Source organism: Mus caroli, chromosome 14 (genome assembly GCF_900094665.2).
Source record: "Mus caroli chromosome 14, CAROLI_EIJ_v1.1, whole genome shotgun sequence".
Lineage (NCBI taxonomy): Eukaryota > Metazoa > Chordata > Mammalia > Rodentia > Muridae > Mus > Mus caroli.
In genome coordinates, this window is record NC_034583.1 from 9208763 (window position 1) to 9221967 (window position 13205).

The following is a 13205-nucleotide window of genomic DNA, read 5'->3' on the forward strand; positions in this document are numbered from 1 at the left end:
AAAGAGAGGCCCATTGGACTTGCAAACTTTATATGCCCCAATACAGGGGAATGCCAGGGCCAAAAGAATGGGAATGGGTGGGTAGGGAAGTGGGCGGGGGGTATGGGGGACTTTTGGGATAGCATTGGAAATGTAATTGAGGAAAATACATAATAAAAAAAATAAATAAAAATTTAAAAAAAGACTATGAAATAAAATCTATGATATAATAATAATAATTAAAAAAGAGTCATCTAAAAAGAGGGAGTCAAACAAGATGAGCTCCATTGTGATCAAGTCTCTGTCAACTGGAGGGCTTATAAAGAACTCCCAACATCACTAGAGCCACTGCTCACCTTAGATTATGGAAATGTATAAGCACTAGGGGAAGAAGACAGGGGTGCATTGCTCTCCCTTTGTCCTTTTGAGGGAAGCCAGAAGTGGAAATTTCTGATTTCTTTAGAGACTCTATTGTGTCATGTGATTTTTTTTCTGGAAACTACCATTATGAGAGGATGCTTTTTCTGAAGCTTGACTCATGGAAGGATGTTTTTCTAAGAACAGACACATGGTGTTTTTCTGGAGGCCACCTGAGAAAGAGGCATATGTTTTGCTAGACTGGATGCTTGAGAGAACATGTGGTGTTTGTAAAGGATATAAATATAGCCCAATGGACAGTGGATGATACTGGATGGTATTGGTATGCCTTGCCACTTTTTGCTGGTCATCGTTGTGCTTTATTAATGCTGGTCATTTCAAATGATGCCAGATGGTATTGGTACACCTTACCATTCTTTGTTTGTCATGTCATGACTTCATAGAGAGAAATGTACCAAAAATCTTTGGTGGTGTTCCAGAGGCTTCTTGACACATCCTCAGACTTGGGCTAATTGGCAGAACCTTGTGATCTCTTTTGGATTTACCTGCCTTTGCTGATTCATAAGTGGTGTTTGTGAGTCTTCCTGTTGCTGATTAGTGAATGGTGTTTGCAAGTGGATCACGCTACCATGGCTGACTCATGTGAACTAAACTGCTGAAGTCCTGACAATGCAGACTGGATTTGTTCCAAAGAAATATTTCTAAAAAGGTCTACATTCTTCTTTTCTCTGTTAACCTTTGTTTTCCACTATCTCTAGTGGTTGGTGGGCTAGAAGGGAGGTTAAAACATTTAAGAAACCTTATAGGTTTTGAGCAATCTAAGCCTATAGAAATCCATCTGGTTTTCAACCCCAGATGACTGTGTTCAATATCTACATGGTAACTATGTGACAAATCAAGACTATCTCTGCTCTCTAGAAGAAATATGAAGCAAAGAAGACACCAATTGAGAAGGCTTTCCAAACAGATGTGTGACTTGGCAGGCATGCATGTCACCAGTGTGTTTCATACAGGGATTATTTGTAATTCACCCCACCACCACCATCCTGATAGACTTAAACAAGTATTATAGTGTACCACAGAGTCACCCACAGATGTGAAGATAGACAACTGGAATTTATTTGTGAGCAGAAAAATATTGATATCAAGCATTTCATGAACACCTTTAATCTCAGTTCCCAGGGATCTAAAGCTATCTTTCAGACTCCTTTGAAACCTGCATGTGTCAAACATGCACTTAACCATACAGACATACACATTCACATAAATAAGCCACAAAATATTTTAGTGGAATTATGGAATTAAAAGAATGGGACCCAGTCCCCTGACACATAAAGTTATGTTTCTTTTAAACCTCCAAAGGTCTCACATTTAACTCAGTTCAATAAAAGTTTGAACTGTGAATCACTCTTTTCTGTCTACATTCCTATTTTAATATTGTATATAAGTGTGGGGAAAAAAAAAAAGAAAAGGAAATACTGAAGAAAAGCAGAGCCTTAATATCAGGTCTTTAGCCTTTTTTTTTAGATGTTAATCACATTATTTCCAGAAATACACAATAGTGCCAAATCTTTTTTTTTTCCATCTTGAGTTGGTTTCCCAATATATTTGCTGTCAGAGTGAAATTTTTGTGCCTCCCACGTGGAGACTAAAATTCCAAACAATGGCTGCTGACAAATTTCTCTTGTTTGTGTACTGAAGTCCACAAAGAAAATGGATTTTCCAACCAGCTAAAATTAAATACAATTGTTGCAGAAATTGAAATGCATCAAGCATCTTTAACAGAAAACAGTAAGCTTTCTTGCCTTGTTATTGCACCAGTAATTATATTGTTCAAAACCAATTATAATATAGCCTTCCTAAAAAGTAATACCCCACAGACTATGCACTGTATCAAAAACATCAGGAAATGTGGATAGACATATATGGGTTGACATCTGAGAAGAGACACCGAGGGAAAGAACACTGAGGATCTGGAAAGGTGATACAGGCCCAAGACAGACAAAGGGGGGCATCTTGGTGTTCTAGTTAGTATTTCTGACAAGCTCCATTCTACCCCAGGAAGACTTGGAGATTTGAAACAGGCAACATGTGCTGTGTCTCATGCCTCCACAGCTCCATACCCATCAGGGTGTCAATATGAACTTACTCTCAGTCACAGCCAGCTTGTAGGTTCCCTATGAAGTTGCTGGCCAACAATGGGTCAGCAGAAACATCTCAAAGGCCTCAGCTCTGCTTCACATACTCTTCTTTCTTCTAGAAAGCTGGAATTGTAATTTGCAATGCAGTAACACAGAACAACACATACAAGGCTACCTCATGTTCAGGATTAGAAATGATGACTACCACAGGCATTGCATGTCACTAATCAATGCTACCAGTCATCCTTTTCAAACTTACATTTCAAAGTCCTTAAGTACAGAGGTAGGAAGCTAGCCTATTACAGTGATTGATTTCCCAACAAAGGAAAATGCCTGGTCTGTTGTCGAGTGTCACTGTCTGCTTGGCATACATGGAAATTATGTTCTTTGTCTTTGGTATTTTGCTTTTGAGTTTTAGAGACTCAATCTCACAGTGTAGTCCAGGTTGGCTCAACCCCCAGTATTCCTCAGTTCTCTCAGAACCAGAGATCACAGATGTTCACTACTGTGTTCAGCTGGGGCCCATGCTCTTCGGAGGTTTCACCTGCTCTAGCCCTATTTTGCATGTTGCTGTATTCTTAATGGCAAATGACATAAAGGACATACCAAGAGAATATAAGGAAGATGCTATCTATGTCTGCAGGACTTCATTGTCCTCTAGCCTACAATCATCATATATCCAAAAGATCCTTGGTATGACCACATGCTTGGTAGGCAAATTTCCTGCCTCTTGACTCTCACAGTATCTTGCTCTGGTCATGGAAAACATACAAAGAAAGGACTATGTTTGTGTGTTGAGTCTATATTTTTGCACTGAAATTGCTGTGAGAAAACAGACCTCTAAGAATTGGGTCAACATCATGTCCTCAGACTGAGGCAGAACAGATGGCCTGTGGGTCTGAGTCTCAAACCATGACTGACTGGCCAGTGTATCTGTGAGTCAGAAACAAATGTCTCTGGTATGTAGCTCCAGTTATATGCTCATTACACAGAAAAGTCAACATGTGTTAAAGTAGAGGTTGAAGGGAAGTAAGGGCACAAACATCAGCAGTCAGGGATGCTCAGTGCTTCTACTGAATCTTGCTTAACACATGAACTGTCTGGAAGAAAGTGCTCTTTTCTCCTCCCAAAATTACAAGCATCTGCCCCAGAATATCTTTAATTATTTATTTATTTATTTATTTATTACAAGCCTTGGTGTTTTGACTGCATGTATGTCTGTGTAAGGGTGATGGGTCCTCTGGGACAGAAGTTACAGACAGCTGTGAGCCACCATGTGGATGCTGGGAATTGAACCCAGGTCCTCCAGAAGAGCAGCCAGGGCTTTTAACTGCTAAGCCATGTCCCCAGCCCCTCGAATTTCTTTTCTCTCAGTTACATTCTGGCTGCAGATGTTACTTATTGGATTGTGGCTGTTGTTGTGGCCACTCAGTAGAAGACTGTTTTGCATTTACTTTTATTAATGTAGCAGGATAAATTAGTGTTTGAAATTCTGTAAGAGTTTCATATTTCCATCTGTTCACTGGAAATTAATATGCAAGAAAAAACTCAAAGTGTTGTTTGTTTGTAGTTTGATGTAGTTTTCTCCAAAGGGTAATGAGAAAAATAATTTAAGAAATATAAAGCAATATCTAAACACTAAAGAATTACTTGTGAGCACTGGGACAAAAACGGTCTTGCATTTACAACTTTGCCTATGAGTAATAGCTGATAATAGCCCTCATTAAACATTCTAATTATCTACTGACTGGTTTCTTTTCAGATTCAAATTATAGCAAGCCTGAGCTAACTGAATGAAGAGCAATCAGTTCAGTTTACTGTTGGGATATGATTGACCAGGATCATCGATGACATAACCACTTCAGAAAGATGAGGTGCTTCCAGTCAGAGAAGAAAGCAGAGGTCAGAGAAGAAAGCAGATGTTTCTCTTCGTCAGAGACACTTCACAGGGAGACCAGGCAGGATGCTCTTGAGTCAAGATTGGAAACTTGACTTAACTGATGTTTTATCTGTACAACTATCACTCCAAAGACATCACTTATGAGCTGACTTACACATTGGAATTAATAACAATACTGGCTACATCTAGAAAAACAGCTATGCCAGGTATAAGTCTGTGTATAAGTATATAAATGTATGTATATGTGTATATGCATGTGCATGTTCATGTGCATGTGTATGTATGTGTGTATGTGTATGTGTGTGTATATGTGTATGTATGTGTATGTGTATCTATATTCTTCACATGATGACTGACTGATGTCTCAAAATGATTCTGATCCTTGGTTTTTTTCAATTACAAAGTAAAGATGATTCTAAACAGAAAAATTTGGAAAAAAATAATCAGACAGGATCATTCATCCAGATAAATCAGATAGATAATCTTGACAATTTGGGCAAAAAAAAATATATTCCATATGAATATATTTTTTCAATGACTCTAAAATGATTTTCTGTTCCCTAAAATAGATACCTGCTAGTTCCCTTTTGTATTTGCCATAGAGACAGCAGAGCACCCTCCTTCATTAACCCTGAAGGCAATGGGCAATGGGCAAAGAGACACCTTGTTGCTGGTGGTTTTCTTATATCAATCAGGGGCAGGGCAGATGGCAGTCCTTTGTTGGTACTAGTTTGATGCCTGGCTTGATGGCCAATGTAGTATTATGCCTAGAACTCATAAAACAAACATATCAATCAAATCAAATCAAATCCAGGCAGTACATCACAGGAGGAAGAAAACAGACAGAGACCTGTGAATACCATTCCACCTACAGGCCTGACCTCCAGCTATGATACAGGTGGGCCATAGACACCCACTTGCTGCCATGATGTATAGCAAGGATGGAGGATGTCACTCATGGCCCCTCAGCCATGTGGCTAGCCTGCAGTGGAAGCCACCACAGAGTGAAAGTATGTGCTGGTCATATGACAGAGAAAATGTGGAGCAGCTTGAGCATTGTGAAGAGGTGGAACTGGATACTCAGTGTGGAGAGGAGTAGCCTGTTATTAGCCCTGCCACCTGAGGTCTTGGTGATGTCCCAGCCCAAGCTGCCACTGAGCGCTATTTCTGAGTCTGTGACTATTCAGCAACAAGGGTCAGTATTGATGTCTGTGTCTCAAATTACCACTGGAGAACATGGGGATATCCCTGGTCAGGACATCTCCATTTTTCCAAGGGCTGTACATAGCTGGTCCTGCCCTTCATTGGATGTGGTAATCAGGAGAGCTGGCCCCATCTCTTACTTGCAGCAGCACTCAGAAGAACAGGCTCTGCACCTAAAAAAGGGCAGCACGGTGGAGCTGGTTCTAGAAGCAGGATATGGGTGTGCCAGCCCTGACAGCACGAGTGTGGGAGAGCTGACACTGCCACTTATCTGCCATGGAGTGGAAGAAATGCAGAGATAATGCCTCCCCTGCCCCTTGCCACCCCTGGCAGTCAGGAAAGCTACCCATGGGGTCATGAGCTTGGGAGATCTAGAGCTTAACCTGGTGGTGCTGATAAAGGACAGCCTAAGTCCAACCAGCTCAGCTACTACCCAGGCCCACTTCCAGGGCTCTGAATTGGCCCAACCCAAAATCAAACACAATTATCTGCAAACAGTTGTGTTGTGTGAAAGGATCAGTCCTGTTGTTCTAAAACTACAGGATCTCCATGACACAGTGCAATAACTGAATAAACAGGAGGAGCTCCAATGAGGATCCAATGTTGATGGTGTCACAGAAGCCAGAGAGTTTCAACCAGACCAATGATTCATTGCAATGAGTATTCACAAGTGAAGATGTGTGGACAGATGGATATACTGTAGGATACATGGATACACTGTGACACACTACAGCTTACATGATAAGATGTTTTTTATGCTTTGGTTTTGTTGATGTTTGTGTATTTGTGCTATTTTCTGGTGGAGGTTGCAAAAGCAAAGGATGAATACGAGGGGACAGTTTGATGAGGAGGACTGGGATGCATGATGTGAATCTCACAAAGAATCAATGAAGTTTATAAAAAAAAGATTCTATCTAGTGATCAGAGAAATGACTGTGACAAGCAGCACTGAGACAGAGGTGTGTGTTGTTAAACAGCTCTGGTCAAGGTGTGGACATTATCTCAGTTCCTGTTCTGCAAGGTGTTCCATAGAAGCCTTTAGGGGTCACTCAGGATGCTGCTTCTGTTTCTGGGTGCAGCCTCGCTGACCTGTGTCACTGCCCTCAACTGGTAATCTCGCTATGAGGCTCTGGTCCTCTTGGAGTTCAAGGTTCAGGACCATGACCAACCTCTGTGCTGCCAGCCTTGAAGCGGGATGAAATAGGTAAGGCAGACACTTCTTGAGTGACTAACATGCCTGAGAGAGGCTTTCAGACTTCCTGCCTTTAGTCACCTCATTAGTCCAGGTGAGACTGTTTTATAGCAAAGCAGCATTCGTGTGCTATTAGCTATTGTGTAAGAATTGAACTTACTACCTTAAATGAGTCTACTTGTCATCTAGAGTGAGAATTGACAACATATTCTACAAAAGGCAGATAGTAGGGAGGAAAGATGGCTCAGCAGTGAGAAGGCTTGAATCTCTTACAAATGACCAGAGCTCTGTTCCCAGCACTCATGGCAGGAGCTCCCAAACACCTGTAACTCCAGCTCTGGGGATCTGATGCCCTCTGTTGGCCTCCTGGTCACCAACTAGAACATGTATAGAAAATGTTGGGCTTGGTAACCAAGCTTCTGTGACAAATACCCTGGCTCAAGAGAGATACTCACAGTACATACATAAATGGATGGTGCTGCTCTTGTCATCAATAAAGAACTTCTCTGCTGCTTTCTGCACCTGTTTCATAAAGGAATGCAAATCAAGCTGATATGAGGCAGATTGACAAGATAAATGACACAGTTTTATCATCTATGTTTAGATTAGTTACAGAAAATGTGACTGGGGGTGCTCTTCAGAATCTCCCATTGAAATGTCATCTCAGAGTGGGGAAGACAAGGGTACTTATGGGAGAAAAATTCCTAGGAGGGCGATGGAGAGGGGGAGGGGGAGGAGGAGGAAGAAGAAGAGGAGGAGGAGGAGGAAAGAAGAAAAAAAGGAAGGAAGGAAGGAAGGAAGGAAGGAAGGAAGGAAGAAAGNAAGGAAGGAAGGAAGGAAGGAAGAAAGAAAGAAAGAAAGAAAGAAAGAAAGAAAGAAAGAAAGAAAGAAAGAAAGAAAGAAAGAAAGAAAGAAAGAATGAATCTGGAGAGACAGAGTAGAACTTTGTGGTACTATTTCTTTTTATGTATTATCCCAACCTATCTTCCAGGAATCCATCCTTAATAATACAAGAATTCAAGGGAAGATTTATACAAAATGAGCTCCTCCAAGAGACTCAGTGTTATGGTTTAAAAGTGAAAGAATTCAAAAATAACAGAAGAGAATTTATTACAGGGACATTCTTGTATTAACTGCTTTTGCCATTTCTGTGATAATGTTACTACACAATGCCAGAGGGGGCATGGTGGCAAGTGTAGCTGCTAACTATGGGATAATGCTCACTCACGTCTGAGTAGATCACAAAGGAAGAAGGTTAGGACTGGAAGTGAGCCTGGGCTGTAATCCTCAAGGTTTCTTGCCTTCTTAGTCAGCCACTTTCTCTAGCAAAGTTCTGCCTCTAAAGGTTCCACAGAGCCCCACACTTTTCCAGAGCCTGTCTCACTATTGTGTGAGGGTTTGCAGGATACTGATGTTTGAAGAATTCTCTCTGTTCCCTCCCAGTGCTGTTCTACTTATTATACAGCACCAGCACTGGCTTGTCTGGGGGATTCCTTCCAGGATCTCTGGATTATGCTGTTTTACATTTCTCTCTCTTAATGGCAATGTAAGAACAGCACTTAGTTATTAAAATATTCTAATTGCTTTTTTGAATGCATTTTCAATCAAATACCTCTCTCTTGCTTTAGACCAAAGGACAATTTCCAAAATAACCTTTGTAAGGAGAAAGAAGGAGATGCAGGGCAATGGGCTGTGCAAACCATGAGCATGCAAACCCTGCTCATCTCAAGCGTGCACACAAACCAGGCCTGTGTGCAAAGGGTCCCATATCAGTGACTTTAACATAATCTGTGAATAAACATTTAAAAACAAAATATCAGGTAGAAAGAATCACCCGCAGCCCGGCTGGAGAGGGAGCCTCCCACCTTTCGTCTTTTCAGGAAGAATTCTCCAAGTTGCTTTGTTATTGTTTCAATGCTTCATGCTGATTTTTTCAGGACAATTTTCTTGAAGACTAGATCAGGCACTTTATACTGTAGCAAACCATTCTCACGTACAAATCCCCAGTGAATCCCAACAATAACAGAATAAAGATGCCTGATGATAATGATGATGATATTTATATAGATATTAACACTATAAAAACATTTTGTGAACCTAACAACTAATTTCCCAAATATAGAAATGTCCCTGAGAAGAACTACCTATGCTCCATTAGCCAGCCTTACTAGAGCTTAGAGACCACTGTTAGATACATTATCATTTACTATTATTTTATTATAGCTGTTTTGGGAGGGTACCACTCTGTAGCCCAGTATGGCCAGGAATGCTCTCATAACTCGTGATACTTCAGATTCACAACATTCTCCCCTCCTCAGCCTCTCCAGTGCTGAAATTACAGGCAGGTACCACTTTGCCTAGCTTGTTGTACAGGTACTATTAAATTCACTTTAGGGCCTAGACTAGGAACTTAGATCCAGATCTACTGAGCCTTCCTCTCATCTCAGGATGCCACTTTGAACAGCAAATAGCCTTTGTGGTCAGCCACTCCCCACAAGTCTATCGTTAACAGGGGATGGCCACAGCAGAACCAAACAGCACAGACATAAAGGCAATTTTCATTGGCCATTTATTCAATGAAAATCTGACACAATGGTTTCAGCAATGTGTTAGCTTAGATCAGTAATTAGAAATCTCCAATTTTTTCCTCTATCTGAGTCTGTTTCTAGCCAAACTTTCTTCTCTTGCTTTCAACCAAAAGACATTTAAAATATATTGAGAGAAAAAATAGAACGGCTATACAAAGCATGAATATTTCAGTCCCACTTGTGATCCCCATCCATTCGGTTGTGCATGGTGAGGAGGGGTGGGGTGTAGAGGTGATACAGCTTCCGCACTGTGCTAAGTTCTCTTTTAAAGCTTATTTTATATATATGCAAATATACATAAATTAATGTATAAAAACCTATATTTTTATCTGTAAACAATGGGTTTTTTCTTTAAGGTTTTATGGTATTTTTTAAATTATAATTAAAAACATGTATTATTAAATCCAGAGACTATCAAATACCTCTATCTATGTATCTCTTTAATTTGAGGGCTGGGATTTGGCTAACATGGTTTACAAATTCTAATATAACCATCAGTATCTGCAAAAACAAAATAGCCATACTTTGATTTTTATTAAGTGAATACATGTGATACACAATGTATTTCTTCAGTTATTTCATTCAATTCAAAACAGGGTCTAGGAAAGCTCTGCTCCTCTCTGTGAGTGTAAGGCCACTCTTAGTGGGGAGGCTCAAGTTTGCTCTTCAAGAGGGTCTTATGTTTCTGATGTCAAGAGTTTGCTCTTTGATGCCCATAAGGTCCCTTTGAGCTCCTGTCCTGTTACCAACCCATTGAACTTTCAGATTCCTAAACTGGACTCTAAAGTGCATGTCTGTAAGCCTGGATCTTGGAAATTAAGACCAGCCTGGGCCACATGGCATGGACCCTGTCTCAAAATACCAAAATGTAAAGGGCCTTTGGATGCTTTATCCATAAAATGGAGACAACAATGTTAATGAAGCATGTAACTACTGTGTGTTCTTGATCAGACCTTCAGCATTTGGGGGAGCAGGCACAAGAAGCACAGCTCCCCACTGTCCCTCAGCAAGTAAGCAGATACTCCCACCTCAGATAAGGTAAACAAGATAATCCCCAGAAACATCTTCACAGGCCAACCTAACCCAAGTATTTCTTCATTGAGATGCCTTTCCCAGGTGATTCTAAAGTCCATACAGCTGATAACACCAACCATCACCAAATTCTGGGCCAGATACTGTTATATGCCATAGAAATAACTTCAGGCATGCTGGTTAGTTTTTGTCACTTTGACACAAGGAGGATTTTCTGGAAAAAGGTAACAACAATTGAGAAAATGCCACCAAGAGATTAGCCAATAGTCAAGTCTGGGGAGCTATTTTTTGAGTAATGATTAATGTGGGAAGGAGGAGTCATCCCACTGTGGGTACTGCCACTCCTGGGTGGTTGAGGCCTGTATCGTATAAGAAAGCAATCTAAACAAGCCATGGGGAATGATCTAGTAACTGGCACTCCTTCATGGCCTCTGCTTCAGTCCCTGCCTTGAGTTCCTACACTGACTTCATGATGAACTGTAAGGTATAAGCTAAAATAAATCATTTCCTCTGAAAGTTGCTTCTTGTGGTGTTTAACACCACAAGAAGCAACAGAAAACAAACTAAGATAGCAGGGATGGGAACACAGAAGAAAACAACAAAACAAATGAAACACGAAACAGGGAATTTGGATCAGAAGGAAATTGTTGAATCCTGATTTTACTTCCTAAATAGTTCTTGCTGGAAGTCACATTGAAAAGAATGGGAGCTACCTTGCAGTGATGCTGAGAATGAACTGGAAGTGGCCAGGGGGTGGTGGTGGTGGGGGAGATATCACAAGCAGGCAAGGCTGCACTGGTGACTCTCTGTGTATTGGTTACTTTTGTTGTTCTGATAATAACACCATGACAGAAAGAAAGAAAGAAAGAAAGAAAGAAAGAAAGAAAGAAAGAAAGAAAGAAAGAAAGAAAGAAAGAAAGAAAGAAAGAAAGAAAGAAAGAAAGAGGGNAAAGAAAGAAAGAAAGAAAGAAAGAAAGAAAGAAAGAAAGAAAGAAAGAAAGAAAGAAAGAAAGAAAGAAAGAAAGAAAGAAAGAGGGAGGGAGGGAGGGAGGGAGGGAGGGAGAGAGAGAGGGGAAAGAGAGGAAGGAAGGAAAGAAGGAAGGAAGGAAGAGAAAAAAGGAAGGAAGAGTTTGCTTTGGCTTATGGTTCCAAATGGGATGACTAAATTGACAGAGAATTGTGGCACCAGGTGGATGTATGAGGACTTAACATGAATAGGCAATCAGGGAAGAGGTCATAGGGAAAGAGATAAAATTCCCACATAAGCAGCTGAACAATCAAGAGAAGTAATATCAGGACTCTGAAGCTGGGATGTTTCCTCCCAGGGTTTAATCTCCCTGGACCAAGGGCCATCTAGGTTGAGAAGTAATGAAAGAGGAGGAAGAAGTTAAGAAAAAGTGGGGATTTAAAAAGGTGGGGGGGGGGGAGAACCAAGATCTAGTAAAAGACCAGCCCGGAGTCCACTTGATGGTCCTCTGGCTCTGAGACACTATCTTTCCTAATGGTGCTTTCTGCCTGTTTTCATCTCTTCTGTGTCTTTACTTACTTCATTCCCGGGCATTTGGTTCCTTATTGGACTCTGAGAAGAACAGGGACTCCTGGGCAACTAACCCTCGACTTACTCCCTTCCTTCCTTCTTCTTCCCTCAAAACAGCTGGTGCAGAAGGTTGTGAAATTCAATCCCTCATAGAAAACGAGAGAGTAGAGTGGAAATGGGGCAAGCTATAAACTCTCAAAGCCCACTCCCAGTGGCATGCTACCTCCAGCAAGGCTATCCCTCCTAAAGGTTTCATAGCTCAACAGCACCACCAGCTGGAGACCAGGTGTCCAAATACATGGGCCTATGAGGTACATTTCTCATTTAACCACCGCCCTTTGGTAGCAGTAGCCCCAAAGTGAAAAAAAGAAAAAAAAATGTATATATATAAGGCCTGGCTTTTGGTTAGTAGTCTAGGAAGCATGGACTGGAACAAGAGAGGAATATTTCAATTAGGGTAAGAGTGAAGCCTTCTGGGCCACATGTATACTCACTCCCCAGAAGCACCTGCATAGCACAGATGCAAATGGCTGCCAATTTACATTAACAAGTCTTAGTCACTAGCTATTCCAAAGCACACACAAGATGCATCTGGCTAACAAAAGTGGCAGAAATGGACCTAACAATATCCAAGGGGCCTACTTGCATAGCTTATGGAATTCCCTCAAGTCTGCATTCTAGTGTCTTATGACACATACACAAGGCAGAACCTCAGAACTGTCACACAGGTTCAGTATCTGTGACCAACAGACACTTAAAAAGAACTGAATAGGCAGGGTCTCAAACTGAAGTGTTTGTAACCACATGCTCAAATTACAGGCAGACAACGGTTGCCTGGTGTGTACATGGATACTGGGAATCTAAACTCTGGCCCCCACACTTATGTGTGAAACAGATGACTAACACCTATGGCTCACATTGTTCAGGAATGAAATCTTGGGTTTCGCCACCTGGGAGACTACCAAGACCTACCAAGATGATGGCTGAGGGTGACTGACATTACCATCTAGGGGTTTTGATTGGTTTCATTTTCTCTGCCAGTTAAAGAATCAAAAGGAAAACTTCTGTGCATGATGTATAGCAGAAGGGAGAATCTCAAACACAGCTGACAGAATCAGCTGATGAAGACTTTTTTTGTTGTTTATCTTACAACATTTTTATTTTCATTTATATTACTGTACCAAAAATAAAAATTTCATTCAACAACCATGAATTACACATTAAAAACAATTTCTTTCTTTTAAAGTACATTTTT